Here is a 19,290-nt window from a genome sequence, read left to right as displayed (position 1 = left end):
AGTAATTCAAAAATATGTTGTAATTGCAGACATATTAGGCAACAAAGAAGTGTGTGTTTACGCTTTATTATAATAGTATAGATAGAAAACTGAATGTATTTTAGTTAACTGTACTAAAAATACTAAGGACGATACACTATCTACCTATCAATCTTACTAATATTATAAATGCGAAAGTTTAGATAGATGGTTGAATGTTTGTTAGCGTTTGTAGCTTAAACAGTTAAATAGATCTCGATAAAATTTGGCACATATGTAGAGTATAGTCTAGTAGAACTAATAGGCTTACTTGCTTTTGTTTTTTTATTCCACGCGGGCGTTGTTGCGGGCGAAAGCTAGTTTACTACAAATGTTTGTTTTCTTTCTGAAACAGAAGGGGTCAAACGGCGGGAACCACTAAGGTGATCATCGATGACCATGGACATCCGCAACATCAGAGTATACACGAATCCGTTGCCGGCCTTTGGGTTTAGATTAATTTAGTCTTATCTTCAAACACTACAATATCGCCTCAAGTATTGCATCTTTAATCTATACATTCAAGGAACGAGACAGAAAAATAGACGCTGATTCATTATATTTGCAAAACATTTCCCGGGTTTCAGTTACCAGGAACGCTGTCAGGAAAATACGCTAACGCTAAAACTAAATAAAAAGCTCACTGTTTATAATTCTAGGATTTAATCAGACTCATTTGTTTATCGCAATATTATTAAGTATTAGTTGTCCCGCTATATCCGTTTTGTTTTTAAAAAAAAAGTTTAGTCTATGGTCTGTTAATTGATGCGTTCATTCGTTCTGGAGTTATATAACAACAAACATCAATATATCCAAGCTTTCGCATTCATAATATTAAGATTGGCGAATGTGGCGGATGTGCCCCCTGTTGTGTTCCAAGGGTGCCATCATCGTAGGGTGATGGGAGGGGTTTAACATCTGACCCCTCCCTACACATGTTGAGTCCCTACCAAGGGGCTCCCCCAAGCCGGGTCGTGGATAAACTAACGTAGAAACGTAGATGCCACGGCCCGGTTGGGCGAAGGAGAACACCGCAGGGTTTAGTGGGTAGTCCGGCCGGAATTTATAAGGCCGGGAGTCCCACACGAAACTGTACCTGCTGCCTCCGTAGCATGGACGGTGAAGTGCGTAAATGCATTCCCCGCGACATTATGTAGTTAAAGTTAAGGAAGCCTTATTCGTGGTTAATTTTTTTCGCGAATAAGTTTTCTTCCTCGAAATGATTGTAGGAAAAATTGGCCTTTATTTTTTTGTTTCATTAAGTAGGTACCAGGAATCACGATCATAATAAGAACAACAATATTTATAATAGTCAATGGTAATGAACATAAATAAGGTGGGGTACAACGTTCTTTTGCAAAAAGCAATTTGTTATGATTGACCTTTGCCCCGATGAGTTTGGCAAAAAAAGTTAGGGGTGTGGCCATGATGGACAGGTACAAATTCGGCCTAATTTAATGAATGGAACACAAGTGAAAACGCATAGGTAATTCTCAGGTGCGTACCAAATATTGTTAAACAAAAACAAGCTACAAATGAAATCTTACATACATCAACCTTAAAGCTAGTAAAAAAAGAAAATGTGGCAAAAGGCGGCAAGCTCAGCTAATGCATAGACGGCGCAGGCCGTTTCTGCGCTGGTTTTCAGCTCGCCCCTTTACACACAGGTATTTACACACAAGGTGGAAGGAACCGTAGTTATATTTATTCTGCTAAAATAAAACATAGATGTTTTTGTTAAATACCTTAAAAAGTACTGAAGGAGGAAATTTAAACATGGAAACATATTAGTCATATAATTTAGTCGAAGTTATCTTATTTTAGCATTAAAAACAAGCAAAACTGATTTCTTACAATCGACGTCATTCAAAATTTTATTATTATTATAATAACTACGTCATTTAAAATATGTTTCATCCTTTGTTTTTGTTTCTAAAGGAAAAATGTGTGATTGTCGATTTTTATATTTATTATACAAAAGCGAGTGAGGAAAAAATTGCAGCGCCTTATACATAATTCTCGGGACATTTTTACACGTTGGGAACAACGTACAAAATACCTAGTTCTTATGTTTTTTCCTTATTAAATTCATCATCACGAGATTTAAGACATCAAATCATCTTAGATCCACCATTACTTCTTTATCCGTATTTTTTAATTTAATATTGATTAAGTAGTTTTCAAGTTTAACGTTTTTAGAGCGATGGCGCTATTCATAAGCGCTGAACTGAAAAGGACTGAAATCTACACGTCCAGATTCGATCCCCGACGTGTACAAATGTGTAATTTTATTTTAGAAATTACATCTACGTTTAGCCAACATAACAGCGAAATTCAAAGATGTTGTGTATTGAAGAGATTCAAACATTGTGTGTATCAACGTGGTTAACTATGGACTATTCAAACCCTAACTAGGGTAGGCTCTGAATCCGTCGGTGGAGACATATTAACTGACGATATAAAAATCGGCAGTTATATGTTATCACTATTTTTTTCCTGGTGACATGCTTTAATAGAGGGATATGTTTATTTTTAATTATCTCTTTGACGTAGCCGTGTCTCGTTTCGTAATCTGTCGTCGAGGATAAAATATTTTTTTTATTTTGAAACGGAAGCATTTCCGCGAAATTATTTAGCAAAGGAGTTGATTTGAATAACAATTAATTCCGATTTTAATAAACAATGGTCTTGTAAATTAGACAACTTCCTTTGTGTCATCGTTTTTTTATGAATCATGCAATAATCAGTAATAGGAGAATTGACGATGGGAAGTATGATTATCAGCGGCTGTTTAGATGCGTTTTTTGTAAGGAAAATGTTAGGAAACCACCGTCCGTGTCAGATATATTTCCGAGATAAGAAATGTTTCTAAAAGACTTGTTTAAGTTTTTCAAGTAAGAATACTTTCAATTGCATGCATATTACAATTACAATACATATTATAACTTCAATTAATTCGATCGGTATTTCAAAAACCATAAGAATTATCCTCGTAAATATATCTTTATTTGTTTGCAAAGATCCTAGCAGTTACTTCCCCGTTCCTTTCGTGTCGACCCAATGGTATAACAAATGTTAATTATAAAGTAAAATTCGAAGGCGCAGTGCTCTCGGGCGTGCCTCCATTACGATGATACGAGCGTATCGGAGCATGGGTCGTTCGCAAACTTGTTTTGTCATTAATGGATGTGTCACCGACAAATCGTGTACGCCGCCAGTTTGGAATTTACCCTGGCTAATGGTAAAGACACACAAATAAACGTATCACACACATCACGTATACAAAACGACATTCGAGGTGTATTAACAAAGAGTCGTTTGCCGAGTCTTTGCGATTTTCCGGGGCGAATTACAAAAGGGCGACGTACTCAATTTGTCGGTGACAGATGTGCATTAATAAGTGTGCGTTTACATTATTCAAAACATTGAGGCAATGGGGTCCATTGTATTGATGGTAATTCTGTTGCGATCCAGTGCTCGGAGACGCGGGCATGCCATTCAGGAAACTGTTACATAATGTCTGCAAGCGTTCCATATGGAGATGTTGCGAAATGGAGTTGTTGGTGAATTAAGTTAGTAATTCCGTTCAATTCAGACTGAACCACGCCTATACAAAGGGAGAACTTGGGCGGTCGACTTTGTAAGACTTTACTGGTATTAAATACATTGTTATTTCGCGTTATTCAAAATACATGAAAGAGATAACATAGTTCAATGTGTTTCGGAAGAAACACGGTATCCGACGTATCAGACAGTTAAGCAGTAAAGTCGAAAACTATTTATATTTGAGGACTACTTTTCAAATACAGTATTTAATATTCTACATCCATTCAGATAGTCGGCGAATTGTTTTATACAAATTATAAAATATTGTATTCCATATTCAAATCACGTAGAAAACGTCGCCCTACTCATACTTTTAAAGGGCCACAAAATTGGCGACATTTTGGCGGCTACAACCTTACTCTAGCAATACGGTTGGAATAGCAACTACAATGAACCTTATTGATATCAGATCGATCCACATTCGATGTGAGGTCGGGGAACTTCTGTAAAGAGGTTATTTGAAGGTAATCGAGCGTGTAATGATCATGTCATTGGGCGTAGGCCGAGGAAGCGATCGACCATTGCTTTCTAATGAACAAGATACATCATTGAACAAAGCTAGCAATTTAAAATGTTATTCTGTCTCTTTTAAATTGTATTAAAATGAACAAGAAAAAAGTATAGTTTAGAATTTACACGTGTAAACGTACTCGTAAAACGAAAACGAAACTTCTTCCGCTATAAAAAGGTTAGTTTTTGCGGCATATTGAAACTTTTGTGTCCCAATTTATGTTATATTTTCGTGTGCTATAAATAAAAAATAACAAGCTCCATTCTATTCGTTCAGACGAGTTATTGTCGCAATTTTCTTTACTATTATTGAACTATAGGCCTATTCACAACGAAATAATAATGAAAGTTAGACTGGCCTCGAAAAACGATTCAGGCCTCTGAAAATTATATTCCCCGCTGTTTTTTTAGGACATTACACGTCTATTAACAAAAATTGTCTCTCGAAATTAAGGGTCCCTTAACCAGCAATTTAGGATGTCCCTAATAAGAATATTGTTCTCGCTCACAATTAGGTATCGCCTACGTTCATAATATTGCTTTAATTAGATTTAGTTAGACCCTAAACAAAAAATACCTGTCTAAGAATACTTTAAGTGCTGGTTGTGAAGATGTGAGTATAAATTAATTTGTTATCATCAGAAAAAAAACCTTTCATAAAAGTAAAGAAATACGGATTTTACATACAAAATATAACGTGCGTACATTAAATACCCACTTATCAGTGGGATAGCAACATTTGTTTCCATCATTCCGAGTAATTTCCCTGTAATATCAAAAACTTTCACCTTCACACCCACAATAATGTATTTTCAACTAGCTTTTGCCAACGTATCCGTTCGCGTGGAATTAAAAAAATAGCCTATGTGTTCTTCCAGACTACCCTTTACACCTATACCAAATTTCATCGAGATCTGTTCAGCAGTTTAGGCTACAAACTCTAACAAACATCCATCCTCCATCTAAACTTTCGTATTAATAATATTAGTAAGATTGCAATAAGAAAATAAGAAATCATTGACTGCAATTCTAATTAGAATGCGACACACGTAAATAAGTGCAATGGTTGATTAATGCATGTGAAAGAGAGACAGAACAATGTTCCCGTGTTCGCTTCATCAATATTCCTCGCACAGGGGCGGACTAGTTTCGAATTAATTACAACGTGAATTACTAATTTAATGGGCTACATCTTTGTTAGAAAAATCTGCAACTTCCGTTTTTTCTTTTAAATTAACAATCTAGTATTTGCATTATAAACTTTTAAAAGAGTAAGAGCCTGTCCCACCAAATTGTAATACCAATCCAAGGTGTAAATATATGATGGATATATCGAATTTTGTTCCCTTATCTGACTGTGACGTCATTTATAAGCTGTTTAGCCTCTATCAGCCAGTGGTGGGGCAGGCCCTTAATAAAGATATATTAATGACCACAAACGTTGTGTAAAGAAAAAATATTATTTAAGTACTTTTGTTGAACGACACGCAAAAGTTTTTGATGTACATACCACGAAAAGAAATGAAAACAGTTCTAAGATCTTTTTATTTTGGTATTAACTAAATTATAATTAAAACAGTAAGTTATTTTTACATCGAAAATACCCTTAAAATTCGATGCTACGCTACGTTTGGAACGGTAGTAAGGTGTTATGGTTTCTCTAAAACCAATAATAGCGAGTATATTGCATGTATGTTTGTATATGATGGGAACTCCATATTGAAAATCGCAATAACTAAAGGAATTCGAAATAAATATATCCACCCAATTTTATCGAATAACGCACATCTTAAGGGCATGTTAAAATTTTTGTTAACACGATTCGATCCAAACGAATTAACGAACTGATTGCGTAATTAAAAACAGCACTCTGAATTCGTTTTGCTTCGTTAAAAAATAACTACAACCACATTTTATGGTATCAACAGACTGTAAGCTTTATCAGTGACTAAAACATGTGTTAAAACCAATTCTAAAATTGTCCACCAATGACGTATTCGCTGACGTCACCAAGTAAAAAGGGTCCCAATTTTCATGGTTCAATTGCCGACTATATTCGGAGCCGAGATGAATCTACAACCGTAAAGAACTCTAATTACGTCATAGGTATAAATTTGGGCGATTCCCACGTCATACTTTAATAATGAATTACTAAACACAATTGTGTAATTACAGTTTATTCTTCTAAGGTCCGTCGAGGCCAATAACGTAAAAGGAAAACTTGTACATTACTTATACGGTGAAGAACACCTATTAGAGTAGGGTCAAGATAAATTTAAAAAAAAAGCTTTCGACCTCTTTGATCTATTAATAGAAACCGCGCGGTCAAATGAAAAGGTCAAAAATTAACTTTGTTAGTTTGCTTTTATTTGTGCAATCTAAATACATGCCATTGTTTAATATCGGGATATGATTGTAGGTAAATTTAAGAACAAGTTTATCGATTATTTAAACAATGCAAGATCCCCGAAGGTCGGACAAAGCTTCCCATTCAATGAACACAAGTAAAAAATTACTTGAGCTTTTGCATCTGACGTTTTTATGTTTGTAAAAAAATTAAGTTGTTGAATACAATACGAAGTATGTTTTGATTATCTTGTGGCAGGAATTGTAGGTCTGATATTTATGTTTCCGTACTCTTGTAAGGTTAATTTAAGATATAAAATTATATCTTATGAATGTACTACCCTGAAAGAACAGATTACTTTTCTAATTGAGGCGAATTTTTATGTGTAACTGCATCAGACGAAAGAGGCGCTTGGTAATAAATACTTAGCATAGGTTTTAAGATAGTCTAATTTGCTCAATTATCAGTTTATTTAAGTATATCATTTAAGACAACGACTTTATTTTTTACTTAATTGCTTCTTTGCGATGTTATTTAAATACTGAAATATTTAGCATAGCTTTTAAGAGACAATTACAAGTTGCCCATGTAAAGATGAAGTCCAATTAAAAATTCACAACTGGTTTTGGTTACATCCTTACATTGTTACCGAGTAAGCAATCTAAATATAAAATGTAATGTTGAATAAATTATTATTAATTTTCATACGATAGCGCCTCCTTAGCAATTGGAAAGAATTTACTCTTCATAATAGATTAACATTAACGCCTAACCTTATTTTAAAACTACTACTGATGTAGTGGGCATTTCCACGGGGAGGGAAGGGGCAGCCGACCCTGGAGACACCTATGACAGGAGCTGAGCCAGTAGGTTACAAAAATGTAAAATAAATAAAAAACTATTACAAGACCTATATTATTAGTAGTTGCCCCCTCCCCTTTATTTAACCTAAATTATTGACTAGCAACGCCCGTCATCGAAGTGTAGGAAATTGCTAGACCTGACCAGATAGACTATAAATCTAAAAGAATAATTGTTACACATTGTTCTTAATCTCAAATTTTCATTGTAACGCTATACGAGTATTTTGGCAATAAAGGGATGTCCGCAATATTCCTAAACAATAATAGTCATTACTATGTAATTATAATAAAATTTAGAATATTACATTATTTAATAGTATCGTCTAGACAGTATGTGCAGACATATCATCGCAACAGGCCGACATTGGCTACCAAGAATACACTAAGCTCTAAATACGATGCACGCAACTGTTTACAATCGTCAAGACTTCTTATGTTAGCAGCGAAAGGCGACCGGTTTGTTTTGACGTTGCGGATAAATTATTATAATATCTGAGCTACAATTTAAACATGAACAGAATATTTTTCTACGTATAAATATATACATTTACAAGGTAATAACTGTTTTATACTGAGAAAACAGCTAGATAACAAGCGCGAGTCAAGCCTTAAAAGTTTATTGATTTTCTGGTGACAATGACCAACGATGGCTTCTTCACATGGGAAAAAAAACGATTGTCATCTATCAAACTTTATATAGTCCCAAAAATGTACATCACATAAGATATAAGAGTTGGCTTCCATTGGTGAAACACCATACCGCGTTCATTTACAAAATTGCAGTCAAAAGTCATATTAGACAACTTACGTTCTTAACTCTATTAGAGTTTGGTTTTATTGGTATTATCAGAAGAGAGGATTATACTGTTTATTTTTAAAGTATGACAAATCATCGAATTTATTACATTTGTTTTACTATTATTATCGTGACCCACTCATCAATTCTGTTAGCATTTCCCCAATAATATAAATTGCCAGATCGCAATTATGTAATACTGATTAATAGCGACCAAATGCAAGTTTGTTTTTATCTTCAAATATTTGTGAATACAACATTTATTTTGTTTCGGAAGTTATGTAACTGTATGTAATAGAGTGTGACACTGGTATACATTGCGGTCCCTATTTAGTCAAACAAAATGTAAGGGATAACAATACTGTTAATACAAGCGTCACTGCACTGGAGTTCTTAAATGAAACAGAACTACAACCAATAGGAGATGTACACTAATCTATATAAAAAGATAGGTAATTGCTAGAAAAAGACAGCTTGGTTTATTCTTGATAAAATACGCCCATTTTAGTGCCTTACAGTTAATTATATCGACATCATACTTCGAATCCTTATCATCTATATCAACGGTCAATGTTAAAATGGCGAAAATAAAATATTCACAGAATACCAGTTATAACCTGTCCATTTATAGAGGTCAGTGGTAGTAATTTAAAAGATTTTTCAAATTAAATTCAGAAAGAACAAAAGAACATTTTTAACTGGCAGGTTTATCTATTTTTCTTAAAAACAAATATCACGTCTCACGTGGACATTCCTTAACATAGTTTAAGAAGAAAGTTAAATGCTCAGGTATTAACATTCAGAGCTTATTTGTTGTAATACCTGCACGTATTTCACTTAAAGCGATAGGTCACGCTTTAACTTATCGCCTACTTGTTACATAAACCCGGAACAGGAATAACAGATGGGTTTGTCTCTACAAATGCTCTCGCTACATGCTTTTGTTATTATACGATAAATTCATACACTTGTAAAAATGCTTATCGTTTCTATATTTGGTTGACGTTGTCAGTTTTAAGAATGTACTAGAAGAAGTTAAAGGAAACTCTTGATTTCTGCCAACGTTAGGGTTATCTATACTGATATTATAAAGTGGAAATATTTGTATTTTCTATGTAATGAAATAAATCAAAAACTACTGGGCCGATTTTAAAAATTCTTTCACCGTTAGAAAGGAAATTTATCTTATATTTAAGTATACCTTAAGGGTGTTGGACAATAACTTAGATACTGAGTAGATCTTAAATGTTAACTTATAAAAAATAAACTTCTGTCAGTGAATGACGTGTGTCACGTTTTTTTTGTCTGTATACTAAATAGATTTTGTGGAAATAATTGAATTTATAGGATATCAAATTGTGTATATATTTTTATGTTCAACATAACATATTTAATCTACTACTCGTAATACTAATCTTATTAATATTAAAAATGTGAAAGTTTAGATAGATGGATGTCTGTTAGAGTTTGTAGCCTAAACCGCTGAACGGATCTCGATGAAATTTAGCATAGATGTAGATGATAGTCTGGAAGAAGTAGTTTTGTTTTTGTTTGTTCCACGCGGACGGAATCGCGGTCGAAAGCTAGTAGGTAATATTTAAGGAAATATTTCTCGACATATTAGAGGTCGTCTAGATATTAAAAACATACTCAACTGTCAACACGAACGTTAACATATGATTTGAATCTAGATGAGACATGGCGCCAACTGTACCACGCATGTCTAATTCCTCTACGTGTTTATTACTCATGGACAACACTATAACTGTAATTAATTTAACGTATAAGGTCTTAGGACATGCACATACGGATGTTTTACACACAACTGGATGCGGTAGTGCCCCGTGCCTTTCGTAGAATCATTTTGACCCATACTACGAAGTACTAGATTCAGATATGACGGCTGATAGAGATGTATGGAAGAGCAGCACATACTGTGCCGACGCTCCATAAGGGATAAGGGCAAGTTGATGATGATGATGACGACAAAGTACTAGATAACAATTACATATTTTAAGAGAAGTAACTCTTCGTAACTTAGATTGTCACGTAAAGCATCGAGTCCATTTTCAAGATGAAATTTTCGTCCGTAAAGCATCCGATTGTTTTTACCTTCCGCAAAACTTGGGATAACGTCAAAGCTTGCGGGCAACCACAGAACTGATAAAGTACCCGTCTCGTGCGTTTTGGATATAAATACAGTATCGTCAGTACGTGGCCTTAGTCGACATGCGGCTTTGAGCATTACAATAAAACATTGTCCGGCCGCGATTACAAAAGTTAATTCAGAGTCGGTTCGATTCCGAGAAGGTTTTCGTATCCAATCGTTCGTCTGATCTTAAACTTTTCGAACGTAACAAAATAAAACCATATGGAGCGTGGAATTTCTATTACCTTCATGACGCCTAAATAATAAAATATTTAACATTACTGTCGTCTATGGTCAAATTGAAAAATAATAAATAACATTAAGTACCTAATTCTCAACCTATAATTCTGGTTTCAGTATTTCAAGTCAAGTTTCCACAAATCACAATAATTTTAAAGACTTATCTGGGTTTCAGCTACTAACAGCTACTTCTGGTAACAAAACTCGATATCGATTACGTATTTATTTGACCGATATTTGTAAATTAATATTTGTTATGTTATATTGTGTATTCCTGTACTGTTAAAGCAGTGTTTGTTAAATTATCCCAATTGTTAGTTGGAGCCGTTGTAACAAATACCTCTGTGGGTCCCTAAATAACAAAACTCTTATTTTACTTGTTAACTCGAAACCAGTCACGGAGTTAAATCGCCGAAAGAATTTCTGGACACTACGCGCTAGTACTAAGAAGGACAGGCAGAAAAAATATGATTCAACTTAATTTCTAACGATATTTTACCTTCAAAATCATTTATCACTGACCTTCTCAAGCACAGGTAGATGAAAAAAGTTAATTTAGTAAGAGCATGTAAATTAATAATACCACCCAGATCGCTAAATAGAAAAACAATAAGTACAAAGTTAATATTAAATTGACCGTCCCAAGTATCGTTGGATGAGATGGAAAGACCTAAGGGAGCTCGAAGTTTAAGATTGTGGTTAGAGGAAGCAGAATCAAGGAAAATGGAAGAATTTATTGTCAGAGGCCGAGGACCACCTTAGGTCGCTGTAGCTCCACTTAATTGAGTTAACATTAAATTAAATGTAAATTATTCTTTAATGAATGATTGGAAATAGAAAAGAACTTAGATATCAAATACTTGTTTACTGAATTATATGTTTTGATAGTCAAATAACACTTTTAAACAACAAACTTTTACAAAATGTGACTCATGACTCATCTAACAATTTTACAAAATAATTCAATAGATGGCGTGATTATCTATGAATAGCGTTATTACCGCCATCTATGAAATTGATATTTCTTAGTTTACGTAAATTAAGCATTGGAATTAAATGAAATAAATACAATATACATTGAAGCAGAATAATTATAATTTGTTTACATCACAGATAAGCACGGAAGTAAACATGAAGTGGTTCCAAGTTTTTGTTCTTTATGTACAAAATCTTTAAATACTTTTTATCTTAATATAATCAGAGGAAATATTTTTCAGACGAATCCATTAACAATTGTTTCCTTAAATTAAAAGGAAATCAAATAAAGATATTCACAGATAAAGGTTCTTTTTTTATTAATTGTAATGAAACTTTAATGATTGCCTTATTAATAAATTCTCGCAATTCAATACAGCAAAAACCTATGATATTAACATCAACTTCTTTATTTGGGCGCACGTTGAAGACATATGTAATGTATATGCTACTTAAAATAAAATTTAATAGGTTTTTTTAATGATATCGTTTATAACCAGTATTTAAATAGTGACTCCTATAAAAAAATTATAAAAATAGTTTCGACGAAAATACTATACCGAATTTGCAATTTAAACAAAAAATTTAAAAAAGCGGAGTTAATTTTATACAAAAAAATGTTTTTTGTGATTAATTATTGTTTATTTTTATAATCACAGTTTATGTGTTTATCTATTCGTGCGCGAAGTGGTGACATCACTAGTGGCGCCACCTACCAATTGCCGACAATTGTCATGAACACGTCGCACGGCGCCGCTAGACGTTTTAATTAAATCATACTATTATTGCTCCCTTTCATTCTTAAACTTCCTTTTGTCCATTAACTACGTCTCTATTACATTTTACATTCAGCGCAGAAGATAATCGGATATTTCTAACATTGACAAGGGGGCGCTAGTGTGCTATTATAATTTAATTTGTCTTTTGCACACCGGGTCAGAAATCTTTGTTAATCTATACTACTTAATTAGAGGTTTGTTGTATTAAAATATTCTAGTTCTTTAAATTAGAATAAAAATGACCAGGGAAATTTATAAAACGGTCAGATATTGTGAAGCTCTTGTTATGCCGAAAATGTATATTGTGACCAAATTTTATTTCAAAGCTTTCTTTAGTAGAATCATCATTATCATGATATAGTAACGTTATAAAGATATTTATGACCACGGAACTATAACAGCAGGAAATACATATTATGCGATCCTTCTTAAAACAACATAAGTATTATCAATTCAAAGTATTTAACCTGCTTACGCTCATTCCGGACATCAATTACTCTGAAAAAGTACAAACAAAACATCTGGTAAAGGGCATCGTTCGCATCAGTGGAGGCAATCGCATCAATTAGTGGACGATTTGTGAGTACTGCGACGAAATCTGATACTGCTTTATTATTGTAACCCTGACAATTTAAGTACCTACTAACCCTTTGTTAATTGAAGAAGCTTGTACTTTGTACGCCAATTAGCGTTAACAACTTTCTTCCATTTTTACTTTATAGCAAAGAAGTTTGAAGATTTGTGTGATGTCAACTAACACATACTGGGCCAGCATAGTCTAAGGGATGGTCGCCTCCAACTTATGAAAATCTCCGAGCTCCTCAATGGAGACTAAGATGATTTTATGAAATGATATTATCTCGATACACGTTTATCATAATTACAAAAGCCTACGTTTTTAATTTTTCGCTAAACTTGGCTAACTTAATTTGTAAGATTTGTTTGCGCTATGTTTTTTACTACAAGACGAATTTAACCTTCAAACTATCTACTTTGAAAGATTTTATATCTATACTTCTATGCTATACTATTATAATAAAGCTTAAACACACACTTCTTTGTTGCCTAAGATGTCAGCAATTACAACATATTTATGAATATCTCTTTTTTTAATAAAAAGCCCTACACTTGCGTCACGATTTAATCTATATATTTTGACGCCATTAAACTTAGGTGGTTAATATTTTGAATGAAGCCTAATGTGGGAAAGAGACCATAAGTTGCTGCCAACATCAAGGAAGCAAGGTTGTCATCATGTCATGTCACTTTGATATTTGTAATTGATAATTTGACAATTAAAATAATGTTTTTATAATTTAATGCGGGTGAAGCCACACGGGAACAGCTAGTTGCAATATGAAAAGATATCGATGTAATCAGAAGTAGACATTTTTTTTGTAATATTTATTCGCGGAAGCTCGCAGAAGAGCGAACACTTCTGAATTCTTTGATGATGTTCCTATTTATGTACGAAGTGATAAATCTATGTTGGACTGGCGCGGCGCCAAACCGGCCGCTGTCTAAATTAGACTAAAATGCACTGTATCTATCGGTTTTATAACATTACGCGTTTCTGTGGTTTCCATTGCAATACGCAAGATCATCTCGTAGCGTTCAGTATGTGATAAGTTCTAAATTATTTCTAGACTAACTACTATACTTATGTATACATTCGCCAATAATTTTTTTTTATTGGGCGGCTCTATGCCTCACTCTAATTCCCCCCAACATGTTTGGGTCAGGGACTTTAGGGTGCAAGCTTTATTTCTTTATAATAAAAGATATAATTAAAACGTTATAGTTACAATAAAAATGATACAGCTAATATCACAATTTATCAATTATTGCGTTTATGTTAAAATCAATAAATATAAAATTAAGTAAAAAACAAATTTAAAAACCAATTATAAAAAAATACTCACCACTTATAGTTAAGATTATAGCCAAGGACAGTTTTTTACCTTATTCTAGATCGGCTTCGTATTGATTAGGCACTGAAATTACAATCTATGGTTCGGGTTCGATTCCCGACACTATGTGCCGACTACAACTAACAAAATCCATCAAAGTACATATATGCCTGGTTTAAATAACAGGGTTTGTGGGTTAATAGTCGCGTCACGCCATCTACTGATTCTAAAAAGAACCTTCGATGGGTCTAGAACTCGTCAGTAACAATATAACCTATGTACAGGCAAGTTAAGCCTTGATTTTTAACTAGTTTAATATAATGTCTCAAGAAATATTTAATAAGTTTAACTATATTGGTCATTGTTTGTATGAAATAAACTAAAAACGATCAAACCCGATTATTTCTTTACTATTTGTATGACGACGTCCAGAATTCGATTCGAAATCTAATATGGCGCTTATAAATGAAAAAAAGTAATTCTCAGAACGACAACAAATTGTGGATTTTTAACCGACAGATTCTTTTTGTGACTATACTGCTATAAAAAGCAAACTACAGTGAAAGTGGTATAGCGAAGTATGCCGCGTTATAGTTGTTTTATTTAAAAAGAGAAAATTGGAAATGTGAATAATGCCCTATGAAAATTACTTGATTTCACTAGATATTCTATGAAAAGGTTTATTAAATACTTATCTTTAAAAAAGTAAATGTTACAAGACTCCATACATTTACCGCGTCTATATCTAAGATTTAAATAACGGTAACTTGTACACTCTGAGTCTCTACTAAAGGTCTCTTTTAGTAACAGTATTAATCAACTAATTCAATGTCGTTACTCTGTCGATACGACCTATATTTACAGAAACCAGTGCCAACTTTGCTGACAAGCCGAAAATAGATATAGTCGACTAGGGAACTAGTTCCAGTAAACGCGCTCAAAAAAAGGTTAAAGAATGAAATTATGTTCAATAATACTTACTGAAAGACTCCTCATGTTCCAAGTTCTTTGAGGTCGAAATAAAACATACAAACTTAACTGTGACAAACATAATTACTCTCCAGTGGGTATACAATAATTCATGCCTATATATACATATACATTTTATTATATATGTAAATACAGATGTATAAAATAAAATAGGTATTCATTTTATTCATGTATCCTTTATTGTATATCTGTGACCAAAGTGACATAGTTTGTCTATGACATAATCGTCTATGTAAAAAAAAAACAATACCGGAGCAGCATAGACCGAGAGGAATATTTGACCCCGTGGCCATATCTTAAACTAAATTGTAACGGCTCACTAGTACCAACGTCAAAAGATTGTCAAAAGATCCTTTTCATACTGTTGCTGTCATTTCATGGTTTTTCTCGACAGCAGCGCTTCCCTAACTCGACATCCTTGTTTGACTATATCATTGTAGCACTATGACATTTGCAGAAAGTTTATATAGTCTATGGTTATTCGTCATCAACATATGTTATTGGCTGAAAAAGGAATTCTGACAATGCTATTGGTGGCTTTGACTTCATTCGCTTTGAATCACCAATCGCCACTTATTTTGCTGACGGAAACAAACCATATGTTAAATTACTTCTAATATGGCGAACTTTCTTGATCATCAACATCATCCTCTGCAACACGTTTGACTATTACGTAGTTGTTATGGGATGTTGGTTTAATTGTGCATCATATTCCTTTTTGAGACATTTTTATTCATTTCATCATCCTGAACATATCTTGTAAAAATGAGTGTCGACGCATACGGACCTAGTTCTCAAACTCTAACGTTTTTGGACACGGAGGAAGCGGATCTTATTGGTGCTGATACCCAGGGGTCCGAATTTGAATTCACAGATTTTACATTACCATCACAGAGCCAAACTCAGGCGTCGCAACACGATCATGGTTTAAGTACATCTAACCAGGTAAATAGTCAGTGGTCCTTTGAATACCATAACCTTAATGTCACCTGTTACGTTACTTGTAATTTATTATTATATTTTAGGTGAATGGAATAGGACGTCAAGATTTAAGTTCTAAGATCACTGGCGTCACCAATACTATTGCAGAATTGCAATTTGAGGAGGAAGATGAGGCATTGTATGGAAGTAAGGAGCTGCCAGATCACGCTTGCAAGTACTGTGGTATCCACGACCCCGCCACTGTCGTAATGTGTAACATATGTAACAAGTGGTAAGTTACATAAATACATCAAAACAATGCTTTATTTTGATACCAAACATTACTATAACCTTAGTACTATCTCATGTTTTCTGACTGACATGTAGCTTTTTCCCAGGAGTATATAGTTGAAATAACAATGCTAATATTTAAATATATTTTTTAATTGATATAAAATACACAATAAAGTAAAAAAGGGTTGATAGCCAAAAATATTTAGAGCGTATACTGTTTAACTTGTTACCGACAGTTAACAAAACTTATTTACACAAATATATACAAAAAAACTCAAAACTATCTGGATCACATCTTGACTTCTTATTCATCTTTTTTTATATATTTTCTTTAACCAACGGTAAAAGCCTTGGTGGCCAGTATGCAACCTCTTTGGCTGTATACATACTGCTTGTCAGCCAAAGAGGTTGTATTTTGCACTCAACATATACTGTGAAACATGGGTTTTTTTGTAATACACTAAAAAAAATGATAGTAAAAACTCAATTGCTATGAATTTAATACTAAAAATTGATATATAAACAAAGTCTAATAATTATATATATTAAATATACTAGTTTTTGCTCATGACCACATCAGTGCAGGGGTTAAAAATTGTAATCTATATACTTTATTATTCAGTGATAATGAAACTTTCTAATAGTGAAGGAATTTGAAATTAAGCCTGTATTTATTTCAGTACATACAAAAATCAAATCGTTCCTACTAAAATAATTATTTTGTAGGTTTTGTAATGGACGTGGTAACACATCAGGCTCCCATATCATCAATCATCTAGTGAGAGCTAAACATAAGGAAGCAGCATTGCATAGAGATGGACCTCTCGGGGAAACATTACTGGAGTGTTATTCGTGTGGAGCGAGGAATGTTTTTGTCCTCGGTTTCATACCCGCTAAAGCGGACTCTGTTGTTGTATTGCTGTGTCGGTGAGTTTCATATTGGTTATAATTATATTGAAAAGTAGACAAACTTTGAAGATAAATATACAAAAATTTAGATATTGTTCAAACTAGGATCGGGAATCTCCAGATTTTTATCTATATGATACTGTAATAATGACAGATGTAATAATCTACTTTTTACTGCTTTTATATGCCTTATTATGTTTATGTAACTGTGTAATTTGTTGCATAACAAAAAAATATATTTTGCAATAAAGTGTCATTTAGGTGTTAAGCATTTTGACTTGTTCTTGTACCAATATGTTTTTATTATTTTCTAGTTTCATATTTGCATATTTTACATTTATCTGACATTCTTACGGTATACTAACACATCTGCAGGCAGCTATCAAGTTCAAATCAATGACAATGATCAAATTTTTAAGTAAAAACTTAAAAAGCAATTATGTTGTTACATCTAGTATTATGTACTCACAAATATTATATTTTCAGTCAACCATGTGCAGCTCAAAGTTCCTTGAAAGATATGAATTGGGATCAAGAACAATGGAAACCGTTGATTTGTAAGTTTTTAATGTTCCCAATTAAAAGTGCCCTTTTCTTTACTGAGGGTCTCACAGTATGTTTCCATACTATCAGGTCTCATCTGAATTCACTCCTGTTTACACATCCTCTCTCATTCAAGTCATCTATACTTTCTTCAGTCTTCAACTAACTTTTCTATAATTATAACATAAAATGAGATTTTATATGTAAATTTATCTCTTCAGCTGACCGAGCCTTCTTGTCTTGGCTGGTAAAGGTGCCCTCGGAAACGGAGCAAATGAGGGCACGTCAAGTAAGTAAATTATTAACCCTTAAATGCACGACTTTTTCTTTTTAAATGCCATAAATTGAAACGGGTAGTAAATTAAACATAGATTAAGAGAAAAAAAAAAAGAAAAAAACGATTTTTGGTAAGGAAGAAAAGACTGATGTATATATCATACATTTAGGGGTTAATTGTATATTAAGTTTATTAAAATTGACTGACTCTAAAATATAACCTTCCTGGTTTTCAAGTGTATGAACCTAAATGAGCCTAACTTACTGAATCAATTTTACTATTCATATATTTCTCTTCAGGGTCAACAGTTAGCTGGGTTTAATAAATTTTTAATATTTATCCATCATACCAAATGAAATTAGGAGATTCTTGGTGTATAAGTTTGTAATTTTATCAGGTGTCGCCTCAACAAATCGGCCGTCTGGAGGAACTCTGGCGTGACAATGTAGATGCGACGTTTCAAGATCTGGAGAAACCTGGAGTAGATGAGGAGCCCCATCAGGTTCTGCTAAGGTGCAAAATTACATTACAATTTTTTTTATATATTAGAAATCGATAATGTTTAAACTAAACGTAAAATCTTATTTTTCTTGTAAATTGTACATGTGCGTAGAATGTCTCGAATGTCAAAAAAAAAATTGTGGTTGGTATTTAATTTTTTATTTATATTATTTCAGATATGAAGATGGTTACCAGTACCAAAATATATTTGGCCCACTTGTGAAATTAGAAGCGGATTATGACAAAAGGCTGAAGGAATCCCAGACACAGGAGGGTATAGAAGTACGTTGGGATGTGGGCTTGAACAAGAAGACAATTGCCTTCTTCACTCTCGCTAAAACTGACAGCGACATGAAACTAATGCATGGAGATGAACTTAGATTGAGGTAATTATACAATTCGATTTATGTAGATATATTTAAGTATTCAAGTCATTATTAGATTTTTATTGCTAAATAAATAAAAAAAATGGTTTAACAATTGTTTGTGTGAGTTTTTGTCTGTTTTGCAAAATATTAATGCCTTGTAAGGTGTTGTTAAAATCTTTAAGAATAAATGAAAAATGATATCTGGCCATTAATTTTACAAATAAATACAAACAGATTCTTCAGTTGTTTTGTATTAATGATACAGATATGTGGGAGAGTTGCACAAGACATGGT

The 19,290-nt window shown here is 33.3% G+C and overlaps 1 long non-coding RNA gene across 1 annotated transcript in view; it reads right to left on the bottom strand.

Moving 5' to 3' along the window:
- Positions 1–15,265, bottom strand: part of LOC106104807 — a 22,772-nt gene extending 7,507 nt beyond the window's left edge. Inside the window, exon 1 of the long non-coding RNA XR_001225694.1 lies at positions 15,175–15,265. This is a non-coding gene — a long non-coding RNA (uncharacterized LOC106104807). The remainder of the gene's footprint in view (positions 1–15,174) is intronic.
- Positions 15,266–19,290: the final 4,025 nt, after the last annotated feature.

Source organism: Papilio polytes, unplaced genomic scaffold (genome assembly GCF_000836215.1).
Source record: "Papilio polytes unplaced genomic scaffold, Ppol_1.0 DF823399.1, whole genome shotgun sequence".
Classification (NCBI taxonomy): Eukaryota; Metazoa; Arthropoda; class Insecta; order Lepidoptera; family Papilionidae; genus Papilio; species Papilio polytes.
The sequence above is the reverse complement of the archived record's forward strand: the minus strand, read 5'-3'. Positions and strand labels throughout refer to the sequence as shown.